The sequence below is a fragment of the Palaemon carinicauda genome, chromosome 20, assembly GCF_036898095.1.
Source record: "Palaemon carinicauda isolate YSFRI2023 chromosome 20, ASM3689809v2, whole genome shotgun sequence".
NCBI lineage: Eukaryota > Metazoa > Arthropoda > Malacostraca > Decapoda > Palaemonidae > Palaemon > Palaemon carinicauda.
Window position 1 is genome coordinate 23,886,769 of NC_090744.1, and position 22,566 is coordinate 23,909,334.

Sequence of the window (22,566 nt, forward strand, 5' to 3'; positions counted from 1 at the left end):
TATGCCACAACAATAACTTCGGGCGAAAGTCATATCTCATATGAGTTGAAAATCGACCTTATGTGTTGCTCCACTGACCCCTTTCTCTATAAACGTCCTCTTTAGCTGTCGCCAATGGACTACCGGTTCTCCACGGCGGGTCCGATCTGGTTACCCGTAGTAAATTTCGAGTAGAGGCTTTTTTGGAGGTCCATTTCCAACGGGCCACAACCTCTGTCACTTCTGTTTGACAGCATACTTGACCGCGGACAAGTCTATGCTGCGAGTGTCTGTCGACTCACGGTACTTAGACTGAATATAGGAAATCGATTAGTAAAAGTTGAAGGATAAATGATCATCGACTCTTTGGTTCAGGGGCTGTTCATTCACTATAGCCAGCTTTTATACAGTATGTATGTACTGGACTACCCAAGCTGTTCTCTCTCTCTCTCTCTCTCTCTCTCTCTCTCTCTCTCTCTCTCTCTCTCTCTCTCTCTATATATATATATATATATATACAGTATATGTATATATGCACTACCCAAGCTCTCTCTCTCTCGATATATATATGTATATATATATATATATATATATATATATATATATATATATATATATATATATATATATATATAAACACACGCAACCGCTTCTAGTTCACTGCAGGACAAAGGCCTCATACAGATCAATTCACGTCTGGGGTTTGGCCAGTTTTCATCACTAAGATGGCCAGTGCGATCTGACAATGGTGAGAGATTTTCATCTGATCGCTCACAGTAAACCAACCTAGCATGGGTGGCCCTCACCATAGTCCATTTCTTTTAGCGATGCATATTTGCAGACTCGCGGCGGTGCCCTTTTAGCTCGGAAAAGTTTCCTGATCGCTGATTGGTTAGAATTATCTTGTCCAACCAATCAGCGATCCGGAAACTTTTCCGAGCTAAAAGGGCACCGCTGCGAGTCGGTGCTAATTATGGCGATACACAAACCATTTCCCCACGTTAAAAGTATCCCCAGTCAGTGAGAGAAGAATAAAAAAAGGGGGGCTGGATGTAAGAAAGAGCATATAAGAATCAGGTTTAGTTTGACAAGAGAGTAAATACACAAAAGTTATAAAAGTGGATGTCAGAATACAAAATACGCTAAAGTTTATATAGGAAATATTTATCTTAATGTTACTCTTCTTAATATTTTATTTTTCCTTGTTTGCTTTTCTCACAGGGCTATTTTCCCTGTTGGGGAGCCCCTGGGTTTATAGCATTCGGCTTTTTCCAACTAGGGTTGTAGTTTAGCAAGTAATAATAATAATAATAATAATGATAATAATAATAATAATAATAATAAATAATAACATTATTATTATTATTATTACTACTAGCTAAGCTACAACCCTAGTTGGAAAAGCAAAATGCTATAAGCCCAGAGGCCCCAACAGGGAAAATAGCCCAGTGAGGAAAAGAAACAAGGAAAAATAATATATTTTATGAACAATGACATTTAAATAAATATTTCCTATATAAACTATGAAAACTTCAACTAAACAAGAGGAAGAGAAACTAGATTGAAAAGTGTGCCCGAGTGTACCCTCAAGCAAGAGAACTCTAACCCAAGACACTGGAAGACCATGGTACAGAGGCTATGGCACTACCCAAGACTAGAGAACAATGGTTTGATTTTGGAGTGTCCTTCTCCTAGAAGAGCTGCTTACCATAGCTAAAGAGCCTCTTCTACCCTTAATACTACAACTAATAATAATAATAATAATAATAATAATAATAATAATAATAATAATAATAATGGAGAGATGCCGTCTGATGAAAATTGTAGCCATGGATTAATGGAGTTTTTTAAAAAAAAAATCGTTGAATAAGGAAGAGAGAGAGAGAGAGAGAGAGAGAGAGAGAGAGAGAGAGATTCATGAAACCAAATTGGAAAAGATTAAGAGAGAGAGTTTAGTTAAATTGGAAAGTTGAACAATCAAAATATACTACGAGTTGATGAGATTGAAGGCGAGATGCGTTTGATTTGTGATTCATGAAATTGGGGCCATATTACCCAGCACATGGGCCAGGGAGGCCATTCAGCAACGAGGTGAAACTGCCAGAATTACAAGGGAAGATAGTAGGTTGGCCAGGACACCAGCCACCAGGTGAGATACAACCGCTAGAGAGCTATGGGGTCCTTTCGCCTACACACACACCGAATAGTCTCGCCTATTCTTTACATATTCTCTTCTGTCCTCATACACATGACCACACTGAGATTAACAACAAATTTACTTCACCAAAGGGGTTAACTTCTGTATTGTAATTGTTCAGTGGCCACTTTTAGCTATGGTAAGCAGCTCTTCTCGGAGAAGGACATTCCAAAATCAAACCATTGTTTCCTAGTCTTGGGTAGTGCCATAGCCTCTGTACCATGGTCTTCCACTGTCTTGGGTTAGAGTTTTCTTGATTGAGGGTACACTCGGGCATACCATCTAATTTCTTGTTTGGTTAATGTTTTCATAGTTTATATAGGAGATGATTATCTTAATGTTATTACTCATCTTGACATATTTTATTTTCCCTTGTTTCCTTTCCTCACTGGGCTATCTTCCCTGTTGGAGCCCCTGGGCTTATAGCATCCTGCTTTTCCAACTAGGGTTGTAGCTTAGCAATTAATAATAATAATAAAAGGGTAGGACATATAATGAGAATGACAGATAATAGATGGACATTAAGAATAACAGAATGGGTCCCTTGATATTGTAAAAGAAACAAGGTAAAGAATATTAAGACGATGGATTGGCGAACTAAGAAAGTCTGTGGGAGTGGACTGGCACAAAAATACCATAAACAAACGTAAGTGGAAAGACATATCTGAGGCCTTTGTTCTGCAAAGGACTAGTAACGGCTATTGATGATGATGATATTAATTAAAGGTTACCAACCTTGCTTGAACAAAGTATTGATTTTCATCTATTTCCGTAACAAAACACCCACTCTACGATATAATGATATAATCAGTGAACTAATTACAGTAGAGAGAGAGAGAGAGAGAGAGAGAGAGAGAGAGAGAGAGAGAGAGAGAGAGAGAGAGAGAGATTCCTCATGCTACCTATGGCCAAGACGGGGGCGTGAGCATTGTTATCGTTTCGACCAATTGGGGGACGGAGGCGTGAGCGGCGTCTCTCATTGGTCAATATCACGCCTCCCTAATCTTTAATGGCTCCTCCCACTTTTCCTCATCTTGGCACTCCTTTGTTACCAGTGTTATTTCTACCAGTTTAACTTCTTGAGAACAGTAATAATAATAATAATAATAATAATAATAATAATAATAATAATAATAATAATAATAGATTTCACTCAAAATACCTCGTGTAAGTTAAATATTTATTTTTATTCCACCTAGGAATGTGCATTAATTTGCAAGAAATAATAATAATAATAATAATAATAATAATAATAATAATAATAATAATAATAATAATAATAATAATAATGTGTTAATACGAAAAAAAATGTGTGATATGTAGGTTAGGCTATACGAAAAAATGTCGCATAATAATAATAATAATAATAATAATAATAATAACAACAAGCCACCCATTAAGATACTACCGCTAGAGTCATGGGGTCCTTAGACTGGATTCTTCTCTGGTTACGGTTTATTTTCCCTCTGCCTACACATACACCGAATAGTCTGGCCTATTCTTTACAGATTCTCCTCTGTCCTTATACACCTGACACCAATAACATCCCCAAAAAGTTCTTTTTTCTCTCAAGGAGTTAACAACTGCACTGTAATTTTTTCAGTGGCTACTTTCCTCTTGGTAAGAGTAGAAGAGAGACTTTAACTATGGTAAGCAGCTCTTCTAGGTGAAGGACACTCCAAAATCAAACCATTGTTCTGTAGTCCTGGGTAGTACCATAGCCTCTGTACCATGGCCTTCCACTGTCTTGGGTTAGAGTTCCCGGGCTTGCGGGTACACTCGGGTACACTATTCTATCTTACTTCTTTCTCTTGTTTTACTAAAGTTTTTATAGTTTATATATGAAATATTTATTTTAATGTTTTTACGATTCTTAAAATATTTCATTTTGCCTTGTTTCCTTTCCTCACTGGGCTATTTTCCCCGTTGGAGCCCCTAGGCTTGCAGTATACTGCTTTTACAACTAGGGTTGTAGCTTAGCAATAATAATAATAATAATAATAATAATAATAATAATGATAACTAGAACAATTGAATGCGAAGCAACATTATCATGCTATTTTTCAAAAACATCTTTTTTTTTTTCTTTTACTTCACTCCAGTATCGCTTTTTATTTAATACCTCATTTTCCCGGGGTTATTAAAGGCTGAAGAAGATGGATCACTTCGTAAATTAACATTACAAATTTTGAGAAATCTTCGATTAAAAACAACGAAAAAAATAATGAAACTTGTAGCCTGTTATATCACATCCCTTTAAGCAAATGAGACTATATGCAATCAATCTAGAACCTGTTGGAATTAGTCTTAAGCAAGATCAAAACATTTCCTCACTGGGCTATTTTTCCCTGTTGGAGCCCTTGGGCTTAGAGCATCCAACTTTTCCAACTAGGATTGTAGCTTAGCTAATAATAATAATAATAACTAGAAAAGCACCCTGAAAGTGCAGACCTCCACTATGGCAGCTTTCTCGAAACCAGCTTGCCTTTCCCAGAATCAATTTAGAACGTAGGCGTATTTGAAGTGTATGAAAACCATGTGCGAACTTGGGGTTAAGGTCAGGATTAATTCGGTCGACCTTTTGCTCGATCTTAACCTTGACCTTTGTCCTAGTACTTTCAAAATTAAATAACTTCCACGTCTCAATGTAACAGATAATCACTAAAAGTTTCAAAATCGTGGCCAGTTGTTCAGAAAAAGTGAGTGTCTTTGACAAGACATGATTCGAGAGAAGGCCACCCATATCGCAGTTCAGATCTCATCTTAAAAGTAATTTGTATTTTTCCTAGCTATATAAACCTACGTCCTTTGAATACGAAATGTTTTCAGCATGAGCGGTAACGGCAGATGAAATCTTCAACGAGGTAGTTAAGCCCCGCCCCTCGTCCTGACCTTCGCTTCAAGACAGAGAGAGGTGACAGGGGGTGGGAGTTTAACTCCTACGAGTATACAAACATTTCATCCTTAGTGGGATGGAAGTCCCCCCTAACACCAAACTGGCTGGTTCCTTTTCTTCCCTGGAATTGTCAATCTACCTGGTTCCTTACAAGAGCGAAGGAGACGACTCCAACAACCTCCTATCTGCCTACCATAGGGATGAGTAGACTGATGGTGCCTGACCTTTCCATGATTCTTGGTACGTGGCCAAAGGTGGTTTCCATTCCCACGAAGGGGATATCAGTCCAGTATAATAAACCAAGTGAATGATGATCAATGGGATGGTATAAATTTTCCCATCCTCCCCCTTGTCTGGAAGGATGGGGAGATACTTCTTTAGATCAAAGAATGGAGATCAGAAATATACCTAACCAGCATCAAGTCTGATCCAGGGAGTAACAATTTCAAATTTTTTTTCCTAAAATAGAGGGACAGTAAAATGAAGGATAGTTAGCTATTTCCCCTCTCATTCAAGATTTTCATCTACACATTACCATAGATAAAACATGCTTCCTGTCCAGTATGGGAGCTGGGTTGGCTACACAGCTACTTGAACAGCCATCACAATATTAAACACAAGGGGTTTGTGGATATACTCGCATAGATAAAAGACCATGAAGGTGGTTAGTGTTTCCAAACCCCAGATTCCAACATCTGGCCGAATGAAAGAAAGATTCCTCTTGAAGCTATGGTGGTGCCTATACCCCTGACTTAGGGAGCAATGGTCCTACTCTCAGCAGTCAAGGCATATGTTATACGGAGCATTTCACAAAGACAGAACACCTTTTCCTCGGTCCGACCACTGCTAAGGAAGAGTCGCTGACACTTGGGGCTGAGGAGTCAGGTCTTTCAGATGGCACCACAGAGCCTTCATGGGACAAAAGCATATCTTTATAATAACCACTCGACACTTTAAGCAGAGGGAGAATGGAGAAAATCTCGAACCGGGAATTCTGCACTGATGGTTTCTGGGTTTTCGCCACAAAGCCTGGCACAAAACAAGAGGAGACCTCCTTTTACAACTCGGCATGGGTGAGTAAGTAAAAGAGACTGTGCAACTGCCTGCTCTCTTTGCCGATACTTGAAAGTCATATCTATGTCCGACAAACTTCTCAAATGCTTGTAAGAGCTTTGAGAATAAGGTCACATCCCACTTTGGGGACCTGAGGTCCCGGGTTAGGTAAGACTGCTTGAAACCCTACTCACATGCATAGACCACTCCCAAGTAAAGGTGACGTCTATTCCCTTACTCAAAGTTGAGTGGTAGTTTTGACAACTGTGATGGAGAGAAGCTTCTCTCAGTGAAGGAATACGAGGAAATTACTAATCTGCTTTAAGAGATGCTCTGACCGTATAAGTTCCTCTTCTACAGCACCAATTGCAATTGCAGGTAATTGCCCACTTAGCCTGTTAGACAGCTACAGAACACCTTTGCTGGTATCCAGACATTTGCTGCGCAGTGCCTCATGAAAAGCCTTTAGCTCAGAGAAGCTAGATAGCCTTCAACTATAAAGTTCTAGCGACTTTGTGATCTAGTGGTGCCTCTAAAAATGAGGCTGACAGAAGAGTTTAAACCATTGGGATAGCTCCCTCGGGACCATGACTAGTAATGCTAAAAGATCAGGATACCTCTCAGCATATAGCCTTGTGGGAGCCACCAGGGTCATCCTGGTATAACACTCGGTTGATTAGTGGGCAGATAAGTCTGAACACAGAAAAAGTCATGTGTCCAAGTGACACATTGGGTATTGAAGGGCTTCTTCAAACAAGGCCAATGGGTTTGGAATGGGGGAGCTTCCTGTTCATCCATGTAGCAAACAGGTTGATCCCCTGAGAACAGCAAGGGGCAAGAAGCCCACTCCAACCTTACAACCTGCCCCTGGCGACTGAAAGTATCTGCTAGCACATCCTCTTGCTTGGAATGCACCTAACTAACATCTCTATGGCGTGATACCGCCCAGCGCATTTGCTGCATCACCTCACAGAGAGGGCGTGAGGCCGTGTCCCCTTGCTTAATGATATAAGCCATTACAGTGGTGATGTCGCTTATAAACACTATCGAGTGCCTCAAACTTTTTTGGAATACTTGCAGTGCTAGAATGGCTGCTAGCATTTCCAGGATGTTAATATGCTGATTCATTTAATCTCCTGAGATAACCAGATTGGTCAAATGTGTGCCCCTCCCTTCCTACAAAGGATCTGGGAGCAGATAAATGTTTGGAGAGAGAGACAAGTACGATATTTAATTAAATTAGGTAACTAATGCTTTTCCTTTTATTCTTAGGGACAGACGTATATTATGTAGAACTTAATAGCAACAAATATACATACATCCAATTGAGTTACATTCCATTATTTTCTGAAACATGAGCAAAACTCTTGCTGTTGCCATGTCTATCAGCATGTCCCTGTACTGCTACCTCTGTTTGGATAGAAGAATTGACATCTCAAAGTTAATCACAATTCCCATATTGTAACAAAATACAAAAAGCTGGTGTCTATCCTGCAACAACTGACCCATGAAGGAGGCCAGGATCAGCTTATAATCGAGATGCATCAACATCCCATGCAAGTGGGCCAAAGCTGCTACCAAGATGAACACCTAAGGAGCAGTACGCAGTCTGGAGCACAAAGTTTTGACTTAGTACACCATAGAGTACAGGGAGAAGCGGAAGTACTTCAAAGAGGACTTATGTATGAGTACTTGAAAGTATGTATCCTTCAGGTCTCCCTCTCTGATGGAACTCAGCAGTGTACAGTTTCCACCCTGAACTTCATTGTAGGTAATAAGTTGGCAGGGCACCAGCCACCCGTTGACATATTACCGCTAGTATTATTGGGTCCTTTGACTGGCCAGACAGTTTCGGCTCATTTTGTCTTTGCTCACCCATACACTGAATAGTCTGGCCTATATTTTCTACATTCTCCTCTGTCCTCATACACCTGGAAACACTAAGATTACCAAACAATTCTTCTTCGCTCAAGGGATTAACTACTGCACTGTAATTGTTCAGTGGCTAATTTCCTCTTGGTAGGAGAGGGATACTTCAAAATCAAACCATTGTTTTCTTATCTTGGGTAGTGCCATAGCCTTCCACTGTCTTGGATTAGAGTTCTATTGCTTGAAGGTACACTTGGGCACGCTGTTCTATCTTTTTTCTCTTTTTTTTTTTTAAGTTTGATAGTTTAGCCTATATATGAAAAATCTAATGTTGTTAGTGTTCTTAAAATATTTTATTTTGATTGTTTATTACTTCTCTTGTAGTCTGTTTATTTCATTGTTTCCTTTCCTCTCTGGGCTATTTTTCTCTATTGGAGCCCTTGGGCTTATAGCATCTTGCTTTTCCAACTAGGGTTATAACTTAGCTTGTAGTAGTAGTAGTAGTAGTAACACAAACTTGGTCAGTGAATATTGGTTGATGACTGGTCTTCAGCCCCAAGGTTGAATTCTCTGGCTGGAGGAGTCGACTGTAGAAGCCTGGAGACTTACCTTGAATGACTTCTCCCACATCCCTTCTACCTCTGTCTATAAAGCCAGGGCTTTCGGTGACATTGGAGGATCAGATGAAAACTCCATCAGTAAGTGAGATAGGGTGGGGGGCTACGATCTCGAAATGGTAGTAAGTAACCTTCCTGAAGGACACGCACTACACATGATTCAGCGCAGTGTTTCTACCAGGTTGCCAAATGGCATGATAGACATCCTCCTACTTTCGGTAGTAGGAGAGGGGGAATGTTGGCATCAGCACTTCCTTATCCCTCCCTTTTCCCTCCAATGTCCTTGTAAGAGCCAGGTTGGGTGGCTCAAAAGCACTGTGCATACAAAGACTATTTCCCGAAAGAAGTTGTGAGATGTCCTGATTGGGGTTTGGGAACAGCCCATGTGGCCTTCCTATCACACGATCTCACAAGAGTTGTTTTAAGAGGAGCCACAACTCTTGGAAACACTGTCATGTGGGAGGGAGTAGAAGCGCTCACATGGACTGACAACACACACAAGCGGGGTCTCAAGTGAGTGTACAGGGAGCAGGCATTATATGGCACGGGAAAGGGAAAAACACAGTGGTAACAATGTCAGGGGTGTTACACCACGTTACACCACGTAACATCCAGCAAAGATGCACCATGCACTTTCGGCCCAAGGGCCGACCTGCTCCTAACCTTAGGAGTTCTGAACCTTCCTGGCTGGCATCATTGTCACAGGATCAACTTTTAAGAGTCCTTTGGGCTTGGGGGATACCACTAGGAACATCACTGGAGTTACTGACAATGGGGACATGTTGATGGCGCCTTTCACCACTGGCATCACCAAGGGAGATGCTGGCACTTGGAACATTGGGAGAAAGGTAGTCTTCACTACCTACTCCCTCAACAAGTCACTGATGGTCTATGTGAAAGACCTAAGGCATAATTCCTAGTCAGCAGTATGCATGGATATGGAAAAGTACTTCCAATCTCAGATTAGGTGAGGCGAACATGGGGGGACCCAACACGCCACCAGATCCTGTAAAGCCCACCAACGTAGCTCCAAGGACTCCTTTCTGCTGGCGCATACACCACATGGACCGAGCCAGTGGTGTATGCGCAGCAGTGGCACTAGCAGACGCATCCAATGATCGAACGGAAGAAACAAAATACCTTGGTGTCTTCTTAAGTGTTGCCAAGACAGACCCTAGAGAAAACTCAGCTCTCATCTTCCCCCTCGAGACATTTGCTTGTCGATGCAGAGGTGGTCACAACCTTGGATCTATACTCAGCACACTATGATCATTGCAAACAATCATGCCAATTCAGGTAGTTGGGCCAGGGATGAGTTGGGCCAGGGATGAGTTGGGCCGGGGATGAGTTGGGCCGGGATGAGTTGGGCCGGGGATGAGTTGGGCCGGAAATGAGTTGGGCCGGGGATGAGTTGGGCCGGGGATGAGTTGTGCCAGGGATGAGATTTTGGGGATGAGATTGTGGGGATGAGTTTGTGGGGATGAAATTGTGGGGATGAGTTTGTGGGGATGAGATTTTGGGGATGAGTTTGTGGGGATGAGATTGTGGGGATGAGTTTGTGGGGATGAGATTGTGGGGATGAGATTTTGGGGATGAGATTGTGGGGATGAAATTTTGGGGATGAGTTTGTGGGGATGAGTTTGTGGGGATGAGTTTGTGGGGATGAGATTTTGGGGATGAGATTGTGGGGATTAGTTTGTGGGGATGACATTGTGGGGATGAGATTTTGGGGACGAGATTGTGGGGACGAGATTGTGGGGACGAGATTTTGGGGATGAGATTGTGGGGACGAGATTTTGGGGATGAATTTGTGGGGATGAGTTTGTGGAGATGAGATTGTGGGGATGAGATTTTGGGGATGAGTTTGTGGGGATGAGATTTTGGGGATGAGATTGTTGGGATGAGTTTGTGGGGATGAGTTTGTGGGGATGAGTTTCTAGAGATGAGATTTTGGGGATGAGTTTGTGGGGATGAGTTTGTGGGGATGAGTTTCTAGAGATGAGATTTTGGGGATGAGTTTGTGGGGATGAGTTTGTGGGGATGAGTTTCTAGAGATGAGATTTTGGGGATGAGTTTGTGGGGATGAGTTTGTGGGGATGAGTTTCTAGAGATGAGATTTTGGGGATGAGTTTGTGGGGATGAGTTTGTGGGAATGAGTTTCTAGAGATGAGATTTTGGGGATGAGTTTGTGGGGATGAGTTTGTGGGGATGAGTTTCTAGAGATGAGATTTTGGGGATGAGTTTGTGGGGATGAGTTTGTGGGGATGAGATTTTGGGGAGTCCTCTGATTGGCCGGCTGAACCAAGTCCTGTGATTGGCCGAAATTTTCGAAAAATTTTCGGCCCGAAAATAGGCAAAAATTTTCGAAAAACTTTTGGCCCGATAATCGGTAGAAATTTTCAAAATAATTTTGGCCCGAATATCGGCCAAAATTTTCGAACAAATTTTCGCCCCGAAAATCGGCCGAAATCTCCGAAAAAATTCTGGCCCGAAAATCGGCCGAAATTTCCGATAAAATTTTAGCTCGAAAATCGGCCAGAATTTGCGAACAAATTTTCGCCCCGAAAATCGGCCAAAATTTTCAAAAAAATTTTGGCCACATAATCAGCCGAAATTTTCTGAAAAAATTTTGGCCCGAAAATCGGCTGAAATTTCCGAAAAAATTTTGGCCCAAAAATCTGTCGAAATTCTCGAAAAAATTTTGACCCGAAAATCGCCAAAATTTCCGAAAAAATTTTGGCCCGAAAATCGGCCGCAATTTCCGAAAAAATCTTGGCCCGAAAATCGGTCGAAATTATCAGAAAAAATTTCGGCCTGAAGATCGGCCAAAATTTTACAAAAAATTTTCGGCCCAAAAATCGGCCAAAATTTTAGACAAAATTTTCTGCCCGAATTTCGGCCAAAATTTTAAAATAATATTTTGCCCGAAAATTGGCCGAAGTTTTTGAAAAAATATTGGCACAAAAATTGGCCAAAATTTTTGAAAAATATTTTTGCCCGAAAATTGGCAGAAATCTTTGAAAAAATTTTGACCCGAAAATCGGCAAAATTTTCGAAAAAAATTTCTGCCCGAAAATCGGCTGAAATTTTCGAAAAAATTTTTGCCCCAAAAATCGGCCGAAATTTTCGAAAAAATTTTTGGCCTGAAAATCGGCCAAAATTTTTGAAAAAATTTTTGGCCCGAAAAACGGCCAAAATTTTCGGCCTCTGATTGGCCGGCTGAATCGAGGCCTCTGATTGGCCGGCTGAACGGAGAACTGACTGGCCGGCTAAGTTGAGGCCTCTGATTGGCCGGCTGAACGGAAGCCTCTCATTGGCCGGCTGAACGGAGGCCTCTGATTGGCCGGCTGAATCGAGGCCTCTGATTGGCTGGCTGAACGGAGGCCTGTGATAGGCCAGATGAACGGAGGTCTCTGATTGGCCGGCTGAACGGAGGACTCTGATTGGCCGGCTAAGTTGAGGCCTCTGATTGGCTGGCTGAAAGGAGGCCTGTGATAGGCCGGATGAACGGAGTCCTCTGATTGGCCGGCTGAACGAAGGCCTCTGATTGGCCGGCTGAACGGAGGTCTCTGATTGGCCGGCAGAATCGAGGCCTCTGATTGGCCGGCTGAACGGAGGCCTCTGATTGGCCGGCAGAACGGATGCCTCTGATTGGCAGGCAGAACGGAGGCCTCTGATTGGCCAGCTGAATGGAGTCCTCTGATTGGTCGGCTGAACGGAGGCCTGTGATTGGCCAGCTGAACGGAGGCCTGTGATTGGCCAGCTGAACAGAGGCCTGTGATTGGACGGCTGATCGGAGGCCTCTGATTGGCCGGCTGAACGGAGGCCTCTGATTGGAAGGCTGAAGGGAAGCATCTGATTGGCCAGCTGAATCGAGGCCTCTGATTGGCCGGCTGAATCGAGGCCTCTTATTGGCTGGGTGAACGTAGGCCTGTGATTGGCCGGCTAAACAGAGGCCTCTGATTGGCCGGCAGAACAGAGGCCTCTTATTGGCTGGCTGAACAGAGGCCTGTGATTGGCCGGCTGAACAGAGGCCTGTGATTGGCCGGCTGAATGGAGGCCTCTGATTGGCCGGCTGAAGCAAGGCCTGTGATTGGCCAAAATTTTCGAAAAATTTTTGCCCGAAAATCGGCTTAAATTTTCAAAAAATTTTTGGCCCGAAAATTGGTCAAAATTTTTGAAATAATTATTGCCCGAAAATCAGCCGAAATCTCCGTAAATATTTTGGCCTGAAAATCGGTCAAAATTTTTGGCCCGAAAATTGGCCGAAATTTTTGAAAAAATTTTAGCCTGAAAATCAGCAAAAATTTTAAAAAAAAATTTTGGCTCAAAATTCGGCCGAAATTTTTGAAAAAATTTAAACCGAAAATCGGCCAAAATTTTCGAAAAAATTTTCGGCCCGAAAATCGACCGAAATTTTCAAAAAAATTTTTGCCCCAAAAATCGGCCAAAATTTTCGAAAAAACTTTGGGCCCGAAAATCGGCCGAAATTTTTGAAAAATTGTTTTGCCTGAAAATCGGCCAAAATTTTCGGCCTCTGATTGGCCTGCTGAACGGAGGCCTGTGATTGGCCGGATAAACGGAGGCCTGTGATTGGCCGGATAAACGGAGGCCTGTGATTGGCCGGATAAACGGAGGCCTGTGATTGGCCGGATAAACGGAGGCCTGTGATTGGCCGGCTGAATCGCGGCCTCTGATTGGCCGACAGAATCGAGCCCTCTGATTGGCCGGCTGAACGGAGACCTGTGATTGGCCGGTTGAACGGAGGACTCTGATTGGCCGGCTGATTTGAGGCCTCTGATTGGCCGGCTGAACGGAGGCCTCTGATTGGTCGGCTGAACGGAGGCCTGTGATTGGCCGGCTGAATCGAGGCCTGTGATTGGCCGGCTGAATCGAGGCCTCTGATTGGCCGACAGAATCGAGGCCTCTGATTGGCCGGCTAGATCGAGGCCTCTGATTGGCTGGCTGAACGGAGGCCTCTGATTGGCTGGCTGAACGGAGGCCTCTAATTGGCCGGCAGAACGGAGGCCTCTGATTGGCCGGCTGAACAGAGGCCTGTGATTGGCCGGCTGAACGGAGGCCTGTGATTGGCCGGCTGAACAGAGGCCTCTGATTGGTCGGCTGAACGGAGGCCTCTGATTGGTCGGCTGAACGGAGGCCTGTGATTGGCCGGCTGAATCGAGGCCTCTGATTGGCCGGCTGAATCGAGGCCTCTGATTGGCCGACTGAATCGAGGCCTCTGATTGGCCGGCTGAACGGAGACCCGTGATTGGCCGGTTGAACGGAGGACTCTGATTGGCCGGCTGATTTGAGGCCTCTGATTGGCCGGCTGAACGGAGGCCTCTGACTGGCCGGCTGAATCGAGGCCTCTGATTGGCCGGCTGGATCGAGGCCTCTGATTGGCTGGCTGAACGGAGGCCTCTGATTGGCCGGCAGAACGGAGGCCTGTGATTGGCCGGCTGAACAGAGGCCTCTGATTGGCCGGCTGAATGGAGTCCTCTTATTGGCTGGCTGAACCAAGTCCTGTGATTGGCCAAAATTTTCTAAAAATTTTCGGCCCGAAAATCGGCCAAAATTTTCAATAAATTTACGGCCTGAAAATAGGCATAAATTTTCTAAAAAATTTTGGCCCGATAATCGGTCAAAATTTTCGAAATAACTTTGACCCGAAAACCGACCGAAATTTCCGAAAAAATTTTCTCCCCAAAAGTCGGCCTAAATTTCCGAAAAAATTTTGGCTCGAAAATCGGCCGGAATTTTCGAAAAAATTTTGGCCCAAATATTGGCCGAAATTTCCGAAAAAATTTTGGCCCGAAATCGACCGAAATTTCCAAAAAAAAATTGGCCTGGATATCGACCGATATTTCCAAAAAAATTTTGGCCCGAAAATCGGCCGAAATTTCCGAAAAAGTTCCAGCCCGAAAATCGGCCGAAATTTTCAAAAAAATTTTCGCCCTCTGATTGGCCGGCTGAAAAATGACCTCTGATTGGCCGGCTGAAAGGAGGCCTGTGATTGGCCGGCTGAACGGAGGCCTCTGATTGGCCGGCAGAACGGAGGCCTGTGATTGGCCGGCTGAACGGAGGCCTCTGATTGGCCGGCTGAACGGAGGCCTCTGATTGGCCGGCTGTATGGGGTCCTTTGATTGGCCAGCTGAACCAAGGCCTGTGATTGGCCGAAATTGTGACAAATTTTTTGGCCCAAAAATCGGCCGAAATTTTCAAAAAAAATTTCCTGCCCGAAAATCGGCTTTAATTTTCAAAAAATTTTTGGCCCGAAAATCGGTCGAAATTTTCTAAATAATTTTGGCCCGAAAATCGGCCGAAATTTTCGAACAAATTTTCTGCCCGAAAATTGGCCAAAATTTCCGAAAAAATTTTGGCCCTAAAATTGGCCGAAATTTTCGAAAAAATTTTGGCCAAAAAATCGGTCGAAATTTTCGAAATAATTTTGGCCCGAAAATCGGCCAAAATTTTCGAACAAATTTTCGGCCAGAAAATCGACCGAAATTTCCGAAAAAATTTTCGCCCTCTGATTGGCCGGCTGAAAGGAGGCCTCTGATTGGCCGGCTGAACGAAAGCCTGTGATTGGCCGGCTGAACGGAGGCCTGTGATTGGCCGGCTGAACGGAGGCCTCTGATTGGCCGGCTGAACGGAGGTTTGTGATTGGCCGGCTGAACGGAGGCCTGTGATTGGCCGGCTGAACGGAGGCCTCTGATTGGCCGGCAGAATGGAGGCCTGTGATTGGCTGGCTGAACGGAGGCCTCTGATTGGCCGGCTGAACGGAGGCCTCTGATTGGCCGGCTGTATGGAGTCCTTTGATTGGCCAGCTGAACCAAAGCCTGTGATTGGCCGAAATTGTGACAAATTTTTTGGCCCAAAAATCGGCTTTAATTTTCAAAAAAATTTCCTGTCCGAAAATTGGCTTTAATTTTCAAAAAATTTTTGGCCCGAAAATCGGTCGAAATTTTCTAAATAATTTTGGCCCGAAAATCGGCCGAAATTTTCGAACAAATTTTCTGCCCAAAAATTGGCCGAAATTTCCGAAAAAATTTTGGACCTAAAATTGGCCGAAATTTCCGAAAAAATTTTGGCCAAAATATCGGTCGAAATTTTCGAAATAATTTTGGCCCGAAAATCGGCCAAAATTTTCGAACAAATTTTCGGCCAGAAAATCGACCGAAATTTCCGAAAAAATTTTCGCCCTCTGATTGGCCGGCTGAAAGGAGGCCTCTGATTGGCCGGCTGAACGAAAGCCTGTGATTGGCCGGCTGAACGGAGGCCTCTGATTGGCCGGCTAAACGGAGGCTTGTGATTGGCCAGCTGAACGGAGGCCTCTGATTGGCCGGCTGAACGGAGGCCTCTGATTGGCCGGCTGAACGAAAGCCTGTGATTGGCCGGCTGAACGGAGGCCTGTGATTGGCCGGCTGAACGGAGGCCTCTGATTGGCCGGCTGAACGGAGGTTTGTGATTGGCCGGCTGAACGGAGGCCTGTGATTGGCCGGCTGAACGGAGGCCTCTGATTGGCCGGCAGAATGGAGGCCTGTGATTGGCTGGCTGAACGGAGGCCTCTGATTGGCCGGCTGAACGGAGGCCTCTGATTGGCCGGCTGTATGGAGTCCTTTGATTGGCCAGCTGAACCAAAGCCTGTGATTGGCCGAAATTGTGACAAATTTTTTGGCCCAAAAATCGGCTTTAATTTTCAAAAAAATTTCCTGTCCGAAAATTGGCTTTAATTTTCAAAAAATTTTTGGCCCGAAAATCGGTCGAAATTTTCTAAATAATTTTGGCCCGAAAATCGGCCGAAATTTTCGAACAAATTTTCTGCCCGAAAATTGGCCGAAATTTCCGAAAAAATTTTGGACCTAAAATTGGCCGAAATTTCCGAAAAAATTTTGGCCAAAATATCGGTCGAAATTTTCGAAATAATTTTGGCCCGAAAATCGGCCAAAATTTTCGAACAAATTTTCGGCCAGAAAATCGACCGAAATTTCCGAAAAAATTTTCGCCCTCTGATTGGCCGGCTGAAAGGAGGCCTCTGATTGGCCGGCTGAACGAAAGCCTGTGATTGGCCGGCTGAACGGAGGCCTCTGATTGGCCGGCTGAACGGAGGCTTGTGATTGGCCAGCTGAACGGAGGCCTCTGATTGGCCGGCTGAACGAAAGCCTGTGATTGGCCGGCTGAACGGAGGCCTGTGATTGGCCGGCTGAACGGAGGCCTCTGATTGGCCGGCTGAACGGAGGTTTGTGATTGGCCGGCTGAACGGAGGCCTGTGATTGGCCGGCTGAACGGAGGCCTCTGATTGGCCGGCAGAATGGAGGCCTGTGATTGGCTGGCTGAACGGAGGCCTCTGATTGGCCGGCTGAACGGAGGCCTCTGATTGGCCGGCTGTATGGAGTCCTTTGATTGGCCAGCTGAACCAAAGCCTGTGATTGGCCGAAATTGTGACAAATTTTTTGGCCCAAAAATCGGCTTTAATTTTCAAAAAAATTTCCTGTCCGAAAATTGGCTTTAATTTTCAAAAAATTTTTGGCCCGAAAATCGGTCGAAATTTTCTAAATAATTTTGGCCCGAAAATCGGCCGAAATTTTCGAACAAATTTTCTGCCCGAAAATTGGCCGAAATTTCCGACAAAATTTTGGACCTAAAATTGGCCGAAATTTCCGAAAAAATTTTGGCCAAAAAATCGGTCGAAATTTTCGAAATAATTTTGGCCCGAAAATCGGCCAAAATTTTCGAACAAATTTTCAGCCAGAAAATCGACCGAAATTTCCGAAAAAATTTTCGCCCTCTGATTGGCCGGCTGAAAGGAGGCCTCTGATTGGCCGGCTGAACGAAAGCCTGTGATTGGCCGGCTGAACGGAGGCCTCTGATTGGCCGGCTGAACGGAGGCTTGTGATTGGCCAGCTGAACGGAGGCCTCTGATTGGCCGGCTAAACGGAAGCCTGTGATTGGCCAGCTGAACGGAGAACTCTGATTGGCCGGCTGAACGGAAGCCTCTGATTGGCCGGCAGAACGGAGGTCTGTGATTGGCCGGCTGAACGGAGGCCTGTGATTGGCCGGCTGAATCGAGGCCTGTGATTGGCCGGCTGAATTGAGGCCTCTGATTGGCCAGCTGAATCGAGGTCTCTGATTGGCCAGCTGAACAGAGGCCTCTGATTGGCCGGCTGAATGGAGTCCTCTGATTGGCCGGCTGAACCAAGGCCTGTGATTGGCCGAAATTTTCGGCCCAAAAATCGGCCGAAATTTTCAAAAAAAATTCCTGCCCGAAAATCGGCTTAAATTTTCAAAAAATATTTAGCCTGAAAATTGGTCGAAATTTCCGAAATAATTTTGGCCCGAAAATCGGCCGAAATTTTCGAACAAATTCTCGGCCCGAAATCGGCCGAAATTTTCGAACAAATTTTCGGCCCGAAAATACGGCCGAAATTTCCGAAAAAAATTTTGGCCTGAAAATCGGCCAAAATTTTTGAAAAAATTTTGGCCAGATAATTGGTCGAAATTTTCGAAATAATTTTGGCCCGAAAATCGGCCGAAATTTTCTAACAATTTTTCGCCCCGAAAATCGGCCGAAATTTCCGAAAAAATTTTGGCCCGAATATTGTCCGAAATTTCCGAAAAAATTTTGGCCAAAAAATCGGTCGAAATTTTCGGCCCGAAAATTGGCCAAAATTTTAGAAAAAAAAAATTCGGCACGAAAATCGTTCAAAATTTTAGAAAAAATTTTCGGCCTGATAAATCGGTCAAAATTTTAGAAAAAATTTTCTGCCCGAAAATCGGCCCAAATCTTCGAAAATTTTTTTGGCTCGAATTTCGGCCGAAATTTTCTAAAAACTTTTGGCCCGAAAATCGGTCGAAATTTTCGAAAAATTTTTTAGCACGAAAATCGGCCAAATTTAAAAAAAAAATTTCGCCCTCTGATTGGCTGGCTGAAAGGAGGCCTGTGATTGGCCGGCTGATCGGAGGCCTCTGATTGGCCGGCTGAACGGAGGCCTGTGATTGGCCGGCTGAACGGAGGCCTGTGATTGGCTGGCTGAACGGAGGCCTCTGATTGGCCGGCAGAACGGAGGCCTGTGATTGGCCGGCAAACGGAGGCCTGTGATTGGCCGGCTGAACGGAGGCCTGTGATTGGCTGGCTGAACGGAAGCCTCTGATTGGCCGGCAGAACGGAGGCCTCTGATTGGCCGGCAAACGGAGGCCTGTGATTGGCCGGCTGAACGGTGGCCTGTGATTGGCCGGCTGAACGGAGGCCTCTGATTGGCCGGCTGAATCGAGGCCTCTGATTGGCCGGCTGAATCGAGGCCTCTGATTGGCTGGCTGAACATATATATATATATATATATATATATATATATATATATATATATATACGTATATATATACATATATATATATATATATATATATATATATATATATATATATATATATATATATATATATATATATATATATATATATATAAATAACAAATGCAACCTTTTATGGTCCACTGCAGGACAAAGTCCTCGGACATACCCTTATTCATATCTTGGATATGACTAGTTATCATCACCATACTGGCCACTATGGACTGGTGATGGTGGGAGAATTTAGCCTGGTCTCATTCACAGCTAACCAACCTAGTATGGATGGCCTTAACAAGTAAGCATTTGCTGATCATGACGATACGCAAACCCTTTCACCTTGTTAAGGTCTCCCTTGATAGGAACTGGGCTAAATGACTGACATCATCCTTCCTAAGGTAAATCGACTAATAAAATCATTTCTAGAAGATTTGGAAAAGCGATAATATTAGAAATAAAACAAAACCTTAACAGGAGAGCTATTGTTTGAGTTCTATGTAAAAACAAATGTTTAGTTGTTTCATAATATCTGGATATAATCAAATTTATTTTCATATCTAAAAAGCTCTTCGAAAATACAATTTCATTTTGACCCAAGAATAGTTTGACTTCAAATTCTATACATTGGAGAGAGAGAGAGAGAGAGAGAGAGAGAGAGAGAGAGAGAGAGAGAGAGAGAGAGAGAGAGAGAGAGAGAGAGAGAGAGAGGCATTAAATGTATTTTTGCAATGCCTTTTCGTAAAATAATTATAACTACCTTCTAACTCAAAAGACTTTCAAACACAAATATATACAATTCTAAATTTCTGATAATCACATAAAATGAACGAGAGATTATTCTATGAAATAAAGGGACACTTTTAATAAGACAAGGTTAACCCAACTAAATTAAGCCTTATGCAAACAACGCAATAATTATTACGCAATTTGTTGATGATATGGTTCATATAGTGTGCTCAGATTCTAGAAGGATAAAGGGTCAAATGACTGATAACCGATTTATATTAATAACAGGATTAAATAAACAATTGGTTATAATATTTGAGGATGAAAAGAAGCTTTTTCGATATCATCATCTCCTCCTACGCCTATTGACGCAAAGGGCCTCGGCTAGATTTCCCCAGTCGTCTCTATCTTGAGCTTTTAATTCAATACTTCTCCATCCATCATCTCCTACTTCGCGCTTCATAGTCCTCAGCCATGTAGGCCTGGGGACTGTGACGGGCCGAGAGAGGGTTGTGAACTCAAAGGCAAGATGCAATCAACTGAGTACTTTATTAAGGAACACTCTCCTTTATATACAAAACCTCAAGGCAACAGGAAAATACATGTTCGAGAAAGTGACAATGTTACAGAGGAAAACCGGAGACATGATCATTCAGGTTCTTTTTAGTGCGAGGGAAGAGCGCAGATACAAGCATAATATATACAAAATAATTTATGTACGATCGTGTGACACACGGTTGGTACAGGACTTTCAACTCTTCCAGCTGAACGTTTGATGAACTAATCTCTCTTGGGAAGTCCGAAAGATATAAACATACTTTAGTGCTAATGAAAAATAGTATAAAGTTGTGTAACTCATGAAGAGTCCAATTTTGTAGATTAACAAAATGAATAAGTAAACAAACAAACGAATGGGTGAATACATAGATAAATTGGCAGCCCCTGTAATAAAATCAATCAGGAAGAGAAGAACTGACCCAAGGGAATGCGACGGAAAGTGAAGGAATAGTACACTGTTAAAAATTTGTATTAAAAATACGCTAAATGTCTGGCAACATTTATTCCAGGATTTTATACCTATATAAAAACGGATATATTGACGAAAAAGAGTTATATTACAGTCACCAACCCGTAAAAGATAATAACAAAGTTACGTAAAATTACGGTCGCCTGGATTTTACTGAAATACAGTTGAGAACCATTTATAATTTACTGAGAATTTCCGGTTAAAATTACTCTTTTTCTAACAGTGTAGATGGTGAGATATTCCTAATTATTATTATTATTATTATTATTATTATTATTATTATTATTATTATCCAAGCTACAACCCTAGTTGGAAAAGCATGATGCTACAAGTTTCGTCTCTTACCTTGTCATCCAAAAAATGTACAGCGTATAAGACGCTTATGCGTTTGTGTATATTTATATTTGCGTAACCTTGTTTAGGGATATGGGTGCGGTTTTTTTTTTTCAGATTTCAATTTCATAATATTATTTTGTTATTAGTCACATTCATTATTCATGAATGTATTGATTTTTTTCTAGAGAGAGAGAGAGAGAGAGAGAGAGAGAGAGAGAGAGAGAGAGAGAGAGAGAGAGAGAGAGAGAGAGAGAGAGAGAGATTCTGAAAACAAAACTTTGCTTTTCCAACTAGGGTTATAGCCTAGCTAATAATAATAATAATAATAATAATAATAATAATAATAATAATAAAAATAATAATAATAATAATAATGATAATAATAATAATAATATTTTTATTTATGGCAGATCAACAAGGGCTATTCTTCCCTTTACAGACGACAAGCTTTCATTTCTCCTATCTATCTTTCAGAGATGGGCCAACATTAAATTGTTTTCTCTCATTCCAAAGATCGTTCCTCTCCATAACAAGACTAGAAATCTTGGCACGATTCTATATTTGTTGTTGAATAAGTCGCTTGTCACAGATTTTTATTTTAAAGCTTCTTGTCTGTATTTATCATGAGGGTCATCTTTCCAGACACATCGATTGCTTTCTGGGATGTTTAATAGTTTCTGTTGATGCTACAATTCTGGATTAATTAAATAGATAACTACCTTTATTGAACATGAAGTAGATGTTATATTAATTGACGAATATGTGGTAAGGTATGTAGATAAAGAAATACTTCAACAAATGTTGAAACAAGCAACAGATAACAGGTACTTCATGTTCAATGGCGAGTACTATAAACAGATGTGTTGGCAGTGGGACAGCCTCTTAGTGCCCCACTAGCAAATGCTTTCCTATGTTATTACGAGAAGAAATGGTTAGAACAATGTCCAATGGATTTTAAGCCTATATTCTACAGAAGTTATGTGGATGACCGGTTTATTTTACTCGGAAGTCGGTAGTAGCAATTCAATTTTATTCCCAAGTTGATAATGGCAGTTCATTTATATATATATATATATATATATATATATATATATATATATATATATATATATATATATATATATATATATATATATATATATATATATACATATATATATATATATATATATATATATATATACATATATATATATATATATATATATATATATATATATATTATAGATAAAATAAAACTATAAAATATAATTAAAAATACTACCATTCAATTAAGCTGGTTAAAACACAGGCTACCCTTTGAAGCATTACAACTAGACCTATACTTAACTCTTTAAGGACTTGATAATCAGTTTTATATTATATCAATCTGGGTAAGTTTTTTCTTTCTATAATTCACAGAACAATCAAACATTTCCATACTCATTCTTTACTTCTGTTAAAGAATACTATGTCTAATAAATTGAGGTGCCTTAGTCAACAACGATATTCCCTTCTCTATATAACAGTAATATAAAAACTTA